Here is a 12,577-nt window from a genome sequence, read left to right on the forward strand (position 1 = left end):
TTCATTTTGTAATATTGTATAATGCTTTAGTTTGTGTGCTCCAGCTGACAGCTGTCAAGAAAATAATAGCTTTAAATAAAATGCAGTGAAATAGCTATTATTCAAGAATTATCATTTTAGCGGATAAGGCACTCTGAAGAGATGCTGCTTTTGCTATTTAACTTTCCCATCTTTAAAGTCATAAAATTGCCTTGCAACAAAGCACTTTTACGAGGGCACCCATATAAATCAGTGAAATGAAAAGATAGGGAAGTATCAAGCTCACCTGATCTTTCTGTTCTCACATATTACATTGGGCACTATTAAAAATAAATGACTGATTCAAAAAAGAACTAGATCAGTTCCTGGAGCATAGGTACATCAATGGCTATTAGCCAGAATGGACAGAGATGCAACACCATGCTCTGAATGTCCCTAGCCTCTGTTTGTGTGAAGCTGGGCATGGATGACAGGGGATGGATCAATTAGTGATTGCCAGTTCTGTCCATTCTCTCTGGCATTGGCCACTGTTGGAAGACAGGAGGATACTGGGCTAGATGGACCCAGTTTGGCTGTTCTTGTTTTCCCAGTGTTTCCTATATTAAGAATGTATAGATCAGCAAGACAGTTACATTGTACTGCAGTGACAGCCAAATCCTGCTCAAGGCAAATATGCACAAGTGCCAAAAGGAATTCACTCCCTTTTGTCATGAAGCAGCTTCACTGAAGCAAATGAAGTATCCCAGTGGAGTTTCACCATGGGTGGGATGCCAAGAGGATCTGTTCAGAGGCAAGCTGTTTAGCCCTATGCTCAGCTTTCCCCTGAGTGCACTGTCCTGCACAAGGTTCTGCACTGGCCCTGTCCTGCCCCTGCTCCCAAATCCCTCTCCTTTTGAGCAGTGTTACCACCCCTGCTCTGCTGCCAGGGGAACTTCTGAAGCTGCAAAGGTGAGGTCTGGATTTCCACATGTGTTCACTTTTTTAACAATGCCTTACGTACATCCCACTTTCTTTCTTTGTTGGCAGGGACTGATTTTACTCCTTGGGTTGTCATGCAATGGAATTGCTGGTGAAATTCAGGCCTGTGCAATTATATAAAAGAGAACCTCTTGTGTCAGATATGGCATTTTTCTACAATGTATTTGAGAAATCTTACTGTATTAAGTTTATGTATCATTGTGGGCCAGGAATTATATGTAATTCTGTGTGGGAGGGAACCACAGTTCCTCCAGGAATTAAGAACAGTGGAGGATGATTAGGCAAATTCACTCAGTTTATGACACCTCCAGAGAGAAACCAACACCTGGAGAGGCTTGCATATACGGGTCTCTGAAGGATCCAGTTTGAACCAACAAAGAAAAGACTTGGATAAATAGCCTGAACTTAAATTGACTAAGGGCCTTCATTCTGATGCAGCAAATGGACAGGACTTTCTAACCAAGGGGAAGCCATAATCCTTCCTGGGAAGGGTTGGAAGGACTTTAGCTTAGTGAGTCCCCATAAGACTGATGGATGACCTGTGGTAATCTTTTAGCATGCTTATAGGAATTTTTATTATTCTTTTTATGTTTTCTCTATAATGCTTCATGCTTAGAAAGAATTGTGTGGTAACTGATAACTGCTGGCAATTACATTGTTTACAGCCTTTCAAGAGAAAGGAAAGTGTAGATGCAGACCTGTTTAAGCAGTCTGACTTGCTGTACTCCTGGGGGAATTCTGCATCATTGCACAATGCAGAATTTTGCAGATATTAATGTTGTGCATGCAGAATTTCCTTTCCCCCACAGAAAGGGCCTGCAGTGCTGCTGGCCAGCACTAGGACTGCTGGACCCAGCAGAGCCCAGCTCGCACATAGAAGACACTGCTGGGAGGTGGGGAAGGGAGCTAGACGGTTCCCTGCAGATGTAGTTACCCGCACACCCACACAAACCTGGGACTGAGCATCAGGCTGTTTCTCCCTCTGGATCCCTGGGCTCTGAGAGGTAGGGGGCAGATGTCTAGTCTGAGCGTGGCACGGCTGGGCTCTGGGGGGGGGGGGGTAATGGGGGAGTGTCTGGGCTACGGGGGCCCTGTGGTTGGGTTCTGTGGGAGGTGCAGGTATCTGGCTGGAGGGGGGGACATGGCTGGATTCTGGATGGGAGGGGTTGTGAGTGTCTGCCCCATCCCCCCACCCTGGCTGCACTCTGGTGGGGGGAAGGGACAGAGTTGTCATAACTCGGGAACTGGGTTGTCATAACTCTCTTTAACTCTTTACTCCTGGGGAAATATACTTGCTGACAGGTATTTTGAATTAAATTGCCAAAATAATTGAAACTGGTGTGATTATGTCATGAAATTTTGTCAAATAAAATTTGCGGAATTTAAAAATATTGTGTGCAAAATTTTTAATGATTTGGTGCAGAATTCTCCCAGGAGTATTCCTGGGCATATCACAGTGTAGTCTGTGCAACCTAGAAAAATCTTGGTCAAGAAGCAGAGAGATAAAGGTCTCTGCCCAAGAGAGATGATGCCTTTGAGGGGCCACAGAGGGAGAATGCAGGTGCAGTTGACCTGAATTTGAGACCTCTCACAAGGCCTGTGCACCATTTAAGCCTTTTTGACAGAGTCCGTGGCTTGGGGGCTTACATGGGATCTAAGTGGTGAATGTAGGCCTAATACAGGGCTGTCTTCACAGGGGTAAATTTCACACTATTTTTTATAAGGGGGAGGTAAACGTTTCATACAGAGTCCTCCAGATGGCCAAGGAGCAGCTTGGGAAAGTTCTGAATGAAATCTTATCCAGTCTGCCTGAGCTGGAAGAACAGTTGCCATGGTCTAGGACCTGAGAGTGTGAGCTCTCTGGACTCCTACTGAGTTGCAGAGATTTCTCTTCATGCAGAAGGAAGCATGAAATGTTACTGTGTTTTTAATAGTATCCCTGTTAAGTTTGGGGAAAATGAATGTGCTTTATTATTAAAGTTTAAAATTGAATTTAAATATTTGTATTGCCTGTATTGCAAAAACTACATATTAAAATAAAAAAAATCTTTACCTCTACAACTTTCTGCTCTACAAAATTCATTAAAATTTTAAAATGCTAAGATTCATGATCTAGCCTTTATTCATTAGCAATTTATAAGATGGAATTGATATTCATAGAAACTTAATAGTTCGCCAGTAAAACCATAATCCTTTATTCTGTCGTACACTGTGCTTGTTTAACTGTTCAATTGCTAGTTGCGTGATTTCTGTGTAAGAAAAATGATTCTTCCCATGGAATTTGCTGTGGAGCCATTCCAATGTTTTCTTCATCTCAGCATTTGCAGAGCTTGATTTGGAAGCCAAAAGTTACTGCAATATACCCACTAGCCCCTACACTAACTAGTCACTAAGAATCACAGGATCTGGATCTGGATAACCATGACCAGCTGACATGATTTTAAAATTGACTTGCCCTGGTCTGCACTGACTACAAAGTCACATTTGACATTGCATTGGTTAACATGTGTTCTAACATGACCTAATATTTGAGTGAAGACATGCCCTTTGTGATGCCTCTAGAAGGATAGCCACAACAAACTTACGCAATGTGCCATAAAGGGGATTCTCTGTGATAGCAAAAGACAACTGATATAAAATAACCCCTTTCTCTTTGGGAGGTACTGCTTATACTGTGAATTTTATATAATTCTTTGAGTATATTTAATTTTTCTCAATTTATTCCAGTTCATCAAGCACTAATCTAAATCCCTAGACACTTCACAGAATAGATAAAGAAATGACCAGATGGCATGCAAATGATCAAATATTACTTTTATTATAATATTTATATGTACTTTCTATCAAAAATAGGTGAAGAATGTGGTGGTGGTAGTGTTGTGACTGTTCATTATCCCATTAGTGGCTCTTCAGCAATTCCAGCAATGGTACAGCCTCTCCAATGGCAGCTGCTACACAAAAAAATGTCCCTGCTAGGAAATTTCCCTAGTGGGTGCCTGTATCTTTTTTCTATAAATTACACTATCAAGTTGACCTACAAATAGTATTAGTAGTCAGGCCCTGACTGCTGATTTCAGTTTCAGAGATAGTATTTTTTGGTCCTACACATCTAGTTGCTACAAAAGCAGTGAAAATGCTCCATCTCCTCTTAAGTGCTTTGAGATCTATAGATGCAAAATACTATACAAGATAGAAGTTTTATTATTATTTATTATTATTACTTGTACTCGTTTTACATGGGGGATGCTGCATAAATATCAGTGGAGTTACTCTTAATTTAGACCAGTATAACTGAGAGGAAAATCAGGTCCACATCTCCATCTGGGAAGTTTTTTCAGAGAAGGACACCACTGGGCAGGTTACTGCCAGTTTTTTCTTAACTTAAATGGATCACCAGAGACTCCTAAGCTCTGCTAAGAAGAAAAATGAGAATGCTGACATCATATTTGAGGCAGACTTCCTGTGATGCCTGGTTTCCCAATTTAGGGGATGAACAAGATCTAGATCCTGCATTCTGCTTGGGAGTCTAAGTGAAAATGTTTATTCCTTTTTTTTTTCCATTATTTTTAGGTTCATGTCAGATGAAGACTTACTTCAGGAAACCTAAGTCTTGAATCTACAAAAACTCATGCTAATCCTTAAAGGCTGAGATTTCAAAACCACCTAAAAGACTTGGTCATCCAATTCCCATAGGAAAATCCCACTCAAAAGATTCATCATGAAGTGCATATATTTTCATCTTTTTTCACAACTCCCTGCCTTATTGTTTTATATACCATTCCTCTTTTTTTCTTGAAGGAAGTGTCTTTTTTTCTCCATATATTTTATAACAGACATTTATTCTCAACCAGAGATTTCAAAGGACTCCAACCAGGCAAGTCTCAAGACTTCCATAGGTATGTTGCTGTCTAAAAAACTATAAAATCAGAAACATGAGCAGGGCATGGCAGTTGCAGGTTTCTACATCCAGCTACTGCAGTTATCCTTCTGCTAATCTTCCCTCTACTGCTGTTGCCACTCTACCCCTACTAAAGCTTTTCAACAGCAGTTGCTGTGCTTCCTCCACATTCTTCCCCCACTCTTGCTGTTGCTGTTTAGACAAGACTCCATTCACTGCTGCTGCTGCTGGTATCCAGTCTCCATGCTTCCTCTGCTTAGTGCCTATACCTTTTTTTGCACCACAATCAGGTAGTTAGATATGTAAGTGCACTCTATTTTTTGCAAGTGAACGAACTGCAGGCACAAATGGCACCCAAGAACAAGAGGGCAGAGCCACTGAAAAACTGACCTCAAAGAAAGTTAATGATGTAAAGCTATTGTTTTGAAATTGATGCCTTATATTCCAATACTCATCAATAAAAACTATAAGCAATTATTTTATGTTCATAAGAACCAAAGCTGTCATGTGCATGTTATTAAAATCTCTAACATAATTTATCTTTGAAATGATTGCTTAATCTGAGTTCCCTATAATTTAAACATTAAAACAAAATGCCAGATACTGTGATACATTTCACACCTCTTAGTCATTCATCTGCACAGTGTGCAAACAATTTATAAATCCTTTATTAATGTTACTTATTGAATCATTTATGATTTATTTTCTGTTCTTCAACCTATTAAATACTTTTTAAATTATAAAGAACTACTGATTAGGAGGAATATGGGAAATATAGATATTAGGGAATATGTGCCACTCCTATGTTAAAGTTATATCATAAGCAAATATTCAAAACTTTGTGGGGTTTTTATCATTCTTTATAGGAGAAAATCAAGTAATTTTAATGGGCGGGGGGGAGTTTGTTGTTGGGTTTTTTTGTTTTATACTTTCCATTATTTCCAATATTCTATTGGGTAAATTGTTGGGTTTTGGGGGTTTTTTGTAATATTTTGCTTTTTTCCCCTTTTGCCAAACATTGAAGGGTTTGGGGGGTTTTTACAAGGTTTTGACGTTAGCATAGGTATTAAGCATATATGATATAGTTCCTTGTGCTCTAGCTTTTATTTACAAGCCACACTACTGAACCACCAATATCATTTCCTGTAGCACCTTGCATATTCTTCATAGGTCTCTCATCCAAATATTGACTAGTCTTGATCTTGCTTAATTTGCATGCAATCATAATGCAGCTGCTTGTGCTCCATGAATCCAAGTGGGAGGGGAGCCATTAGCCCTGCCAACCATGTTGTATCCCCCAAAGAGGACAAGTCTGAGTGTGTAGAGGGAATATCAGGAACCTTCTTTGCACTCTGGGACAATGTTCTTGAAGCTGACTGTTGAAAAGTGGTGAGGCCAGTCAATAGACTTTGAAAAGGCTGAGTTCTCAAGTTAATCTGAAATAGGTTTAGTCAAAGGTTTCACATGTCCTCCAAGATCTTTGGAAAACTAGGTTCATACTGTATTTTTTATTTGCCTGGCACATATGATACCTGTTGTTAATTTAGATTTAAGGAGCAAAACCTATTCCCTTTCTGGAGAGAAAGGGCCCTCAGCATGGTTCCATTGCACAAGTATGAAGTTGGGAAGAAAATTAGGATGCTTTTAGGCCACAAAGAGGATTCACGTCCCTTGCATGTGTAACCCTTCTGCCCATCAGAGTTGGCAGCAACAAGGGCCGGGTTCAGTATCTAGGGGTTCCATTCCAATAACACAATACAAAACCGGCTCGAGCCCCCACCCAGTGACCTGGGACAAATATATACCACCCCCTCTGGGTGCCTCCAAGCGGCAATACTTCCCCTCTCGCAAGCACAGAGTCTGAATGTAGCAAAAGCCTTTTAATAACAGAGAGAAACAATGTGGCGTTATGTTGGGGAAAGACCACCAACAGGATTCATAACATAACCCATGAGCAAAAAACCCACCCCAAGCAAATTGGGGCGTGTCCTTTCCCTTTGGTTCTTGAGTCCCGCAAAGTCACCCAAAGTCCCAAAAGTCCAACAACCCAAAAGTCTCTGTCCCTGGTCAGTGCAGCACCAGAGTTTGAAAGTTTATCTGCAGAGTTTTACCTCTCAACCTGGGTGGAGATGGGAGGGGGCTTAAGGGGCACCTTACGTGATCCAAAGCCGATTGCCCCACCTCTCCATGGGGCGCCGCTCTGCCAGCCGTCCCTGCAAACTGTTCTGCTCACCGTCCCATGAGTCACTCTAAGCATCCCCCGAACTGCTCCACAATATATCTTCAGGCTCCCCCACTACTTAGTGATTTCAGCTTGAAGTAGGGGAGCCTCAGTGCTGATGCATGATTAGCCCAAAGTGAATTCAGCTCAGCAGCCTATAACTAGACTGCTAATAGAATCAAAATTAGCTCTGATATTCAACAGTAAAAAGAGGAGAAAGTGCAATTAGCATGTAAGGCCCTTATCAGGGGACCCATACCCCCAGATATTAATACCCATCTACAGCCTCTCTCCCATCACTGGGTTTTGGAACCCATGACCCTTGCCTAGCAAGTACTGCTTAGTTGATGGTGACTCCCTCCATCATAACAAAAGACCAAGTACAGTTCCACTGTCCTTGATTCACATAATCAGGATAATAACAGTTTATTCCTACCCCAATAACAGAGAAACTGGGGCTCCTACAGCAGCCAAAGTGACCATCTAGGCGGGGTGGGTGTGCCTATGCAAATGAGATCAGCCCCTGAAATTCTTTTCCACAACTCACCATGACTCGCCACCAGATGTCAGAGTAGAGCTCATCCTGACTTTGCTTACACATGCTTGTGCTCTGCAGGGGCTCTAAGAAAGGCAATGGCAATGCAATGTAATGGATTTGACTATGCAAATGCACCACCTCCTACCAATAGGAGAAGGCAAATGAATAACCCCACTGTCACTCCATGTCCTGGGGTGAGGATTCTTTCCATCCAGTCTCTGCAGAGTACCCGTGCTTCAGCCATATACTCAGCCTTGGCGTTCGGGGACAGGATTTGCTTGTAAATACATATTTGCAACTTTAATTTTATCTTTTTTTTTCGTTCTTCAAGGAAGAAAATTGCTTATTAGTTACACTATTATTATTACATTTTATATATTATCAGAGTGTACATAAATTACAGAAAGGCAACCATTGAGATTACACAGCACAGAATTACTCAGGGAGCCAAGTTAAAGTAGCAAGCAATATACCATACAATGCTCTTGTCTATTCTGTAAAGCAAAACAATTTAAACAAACAAAAGACCAAGAGACAAGACAGTTGTCAGGGTTCCTTCCCCACTCTGAACTCTAGGGTACAGATATGGGGACCTACATGAAAACCTCCTAAGATTACTTTTACCATCTTAGGTTAAAACTTCCCCAAGGTACAAACTATTTTACCCTTTGCCCTTGGACTTCCACTGCCACCACCAAACGTCCGGGTTTATTTTTTGAGAAACAGTTGTTTGGAAACATCTTTCCCCCCAAAATCCTCACCAAAACCTTGCACCCCCCTGCCTGAGGAAGGCTTGATAAAAGTCCTCACCAATTTGCATAGGTGACCACAGACCCAAACCCTTGGATCTTAAGAACAATGAAAAAAGCATTCCATTTCTTACAAGAAGAATTTTAATATAAGAAAAGGTAAAAAGAATCACCTTTGTAAAATCAGGATGGTTAATACCTTACAGGGTAATTAGATTCAAAACATAGAGAATCCCTCTAGGCAAAACCTTAAGTTACAAGGAAGACACAAAGATAAGAATATTCATTCTATTCAGCACAGTCTAATTTCTCAGCCATTTAAAGAAATCATAATCTAACGCGTATCTAACTAGATTACTTGCTAAGTTCTAAGACTCCATTCCTGTTCTGTCCCCGGCAAAAGCATCACATACACAGACCCTTTGTTTCTCCTTCCCTCCAGCTTTGAAAGTATCTTGTCTCCTCATTGGTCAGGTGCCAGCAAGGTTATCCTAGCTTCTTAACCCTTTACAGGTGAAAGGATTTTTCCTCTGGCCAGGAGGGATTTTAAAGGTGTTTACCCTTCCCTTTATATTTATGACAACAGTAAATAAAGGAAAACAAACAAACAAACAAACAAAAATCCTCACACAGGTGTGCAGAAGGAACAGTGGATAATATGGCATTTTCCTGAAAATTTCACCATTTTCTGTACATCTCAGATTCTAGTCTGACCTCCTTTATAACACAGGCCATAGTACCTCCCTGAAATAATTCCTAGAGCAGACCTTTTTTATTTTGAAATTCTCAGTGATGGAAAATCTACCATGACCCTTGGAAAATTGTTCCAAAGGTTAATTATTCTCACAGTTAAAAATTTACACCTTATTCCTAGTCTAAATTAATCTAGCTTCAATTTTCAGCCACTAGATCTTGTTATACCTTTCTCTGCTAGACTGAAGAGCTCATTATTACATATTCGTTCCCTGTGTAGGTACTTACACACTATAATCAAGACCACCCTTAACTTCTTTTTTAAAATTAAATAGATTGAGCTCTTTAAGCATGTTTTCTAATCCTTTAATCATACTCATGACTCTTCTCTGAACCCTATTTGCAGAGCTCCTATCCATCTGAGAGTCCTGGTAGAGCCAGCTTCCCATCTGATCCAGTTCACTCAACATGAAAACCAAGATTTCCTAAATTAAATAAGGAGGCCACTTTATACCACTTCATTCATATTACATTAACATTTGAGATTCAGGGCTATATTGCTAATGTAACCCAGACACCTCCTGGGTTTGGTGTTCTGTCCCATCTAGTGGCACCGAGACTGCTTAGAGAGAGAGTGATATTAATGAGTTTGCTCTATAGCCTTAGCTAATGGGCATGTGGCTTTTAGCTCATGCAGTAGAGGCTCATACATTTAGCTCCAGAAGTTCCAACAACCGGGGCTGTTGGTGTTCCACTAACACCAGTGCAGCAGCTCTGCTGAGAGCAGTCCTTGAGTAGATCAGGCACCAGTAGCTGCCGATGCTTTAATATTATGTAGATGTGCTAGCTGCAGCCTGTAAAACATACCCTACTTTACAGTGAATAAATAAATAAATAAATACAATTAAAAAACTCTCATAGTTGTCCAGTAAATTTGAGCATATTTGGATCTGTAAGCAGAAAAAATGAAGACTGAAAAATCTATCGTATGGTTGTGCCATCCCCAGCCTCCATTCCTCCCCAACTACTGATAGATGGAGAAAGAGGCTAGATTCATCAGATAAATTAATTGCTGAGAATTATTCATTCACATCTAGTTAAAAATTATTGGTAAAGAGTACAAAGTTTTCTCCCCCTACAGTTGGATCTAGATTGAGTCAAAAGATTCACGATGTAATGTAAAGTCCAATTATTCATGTCTCAATAATGGTAACATATAGCAAAATTTTCAGAAACCTTCTAAATCCATCACTAACTTTGCACACTCAGTAGCTGACCTCCAAGTGATCTGCTGCATACCATCTCTCCATCTCCTTGCTAATCATCTCCTACTTCAATGACCCACCACCGTTCCTTCCATTATAACTTTCTTGAGGTTATTTCCATCTCTACTACTAAAGTGACTCAAGTACATAAATTTGCTCCTGTTGATTTCTGACAACAGAGTCTGTTTCTTTCCAATAATATTTCTAACATAAACACTTGTTTTCTTTTCTATCCCAGAGATACAGAAGAGTCTTTACCAGCACCACATCTCAAAGGCTTCAATTTTTCTCTTGTCAACAGCATTAGTTTTTCAGGATTCACATACAGAAGTCGCTATGGAAAAAATTAAGTTTTTCACCAGTCAAACCATGTTTCTTCCACACTTTCATAAGGAAGTCCATGTCTGGACAAGCCATCCCTAGTCTTCCAGTTTCTTTTGAGCAGCCTCCTTGGTTGGATATGTATGATCCCAGATAATTAAATTCATCTACTGCCTCTACAATTTAACCATTGATTGGGATGTCCACTTGCATCCTGTTGTTATTGATCATGTCTGTGTACATGTATTTTGGTTTTGCCACATTCAAAAATAGTCCATATTCTTAACCACTTTTATGGATTCCAACATTCATTGCATTGCATATGATGGTTGCAGCAAAGAGCATCAAATCATCAGCATTTCTGAGGTCAGTTATAAGGTGAAAATGAAAATCCCAGCTCTTTTCACTTTTTTCAAAACCTTCTAGGACTTGAAATTCTGCAAACATGTTGACAAGACTTGGGGACAGAATACATTCTTGTCTCACACCCTACCTTTCCCTCACCCACTGCTCTTTACACTGTGGTCAGTTGTTGACAGTAAAGACTTGTGGTGAGTTCAATGAAAGACTCTGGAATCCTCATGTCTGCCAGTATCCTCAAAAGATGGTATGTTGGATGGTATCAAATGAGCAGTCGATGAAACACATAATCAATGGGTGATTACAGTCCCTGCATTTTTCAATGATAGGACAGATATTCCCTATTTGATCATGTGTGCCTCATTCCTCTCTGAAGCCAGCTTGTTGTGGCAGTAGTTCTGCTTCCAGCATTCACTTCATGTAATTCTGAATTATATAATGCAGCACTTTACTTTCATGTGATACCATGGAGATGGTACAATAATTACTGCACTCTGTGATATCCCCTTTCTTTGCTAAGGGTGAAAGACTCCAGTTAATTTCTAATCATCCATATATCATTGCAAATTTTCCACATGAGATCAATACCATGGCCACCACTTGCTTTTAGCAAATCTGCTGGTACGTTATCTACTCCTGATGCTTTCCCAGGCTTCATTTTCATAATAGCACACACCACATCTTCTTACAGAATTGATGACTCTGACTCTGTACTTTTCTTTCAGGCTTCCTGTATTGTAAGTGGCTCAGATGAAGATTGCAGACTGGCACAATAGGTTTACCACCTGAGTTTGATATCGCCTTTAGTGAGAATTCTGCCATCATGATTTTTTATGATGTGTGGTCACAGGGAAAACTTTTTAGTAAGAAGTCTGACCATTGTGAACATACCTTTTGTAATATTACTCTTTACAATTCTCAGATTCCTTGCATTTTGCCCTGATTTATTCATTCTTGTCTTATATATTCTTTCTTAGAAAATATCTGCTCAATTCCCTGTATTTTCTCCTATGTTCTTCAGTCTCCAAGCCACATTCTTTCACTCTGCCTTTTTATTTTATTTCAGGCCAGCTCAAGCACCTTTTCCATTAACCATGGTGTGGTCTGTTACTCACTTTTCACAGTGTGTGCTTTGGTGACTTCAAGTATGATAGTTTTCATCTTATTCCAAAGTTAGTTCAGGTTGTTCTCTTCTTTCACCTCTGACTGTGCCACAAACCTATTCTAGACAGAAGTCATGTAATTCTCATTGATTATGAACAAGTCCAGATGCAGTGGACCTGTCAAATGTCTTATCTATTTAAGTTTTAATTTTATGTTAGAAGCTAGCAGGTCTGATCCAAAGCCTGTGCTTTGGAAAGTGAACATCCAGTGGACAAAGAATCTCCAGCATATCATTGATTTGGTTCTTTGTCATACCTGTGACATTCTATACCTTGGGGGAACATATTGTAATCCCCATATTCTTCATTTTCATATAATTGTGATCTCACATATAAAGCATGCCTTATAAGTTATCAGTGGAATGGTTATGATCTGCTGAAAGTCATTTCTCTATCCATATATGTGTATCAT

The sequence above is a fragment of the Dermochelys coriacea genome, chromosome 3 (genome assembly GCF_009764565.3).
Source record: "Dermochelys coriacea isolate rDerCor1 chromosome 3, rDerCor1.pri.v4, whole genome shotgun sequence".
NCBI classification, from domain to species: domain Eukaryota; kingdom Metazoa; phylum Chordata; order Testudines; family Dermochelyidae; genus Dermochelys; species Dermochelys coriacea.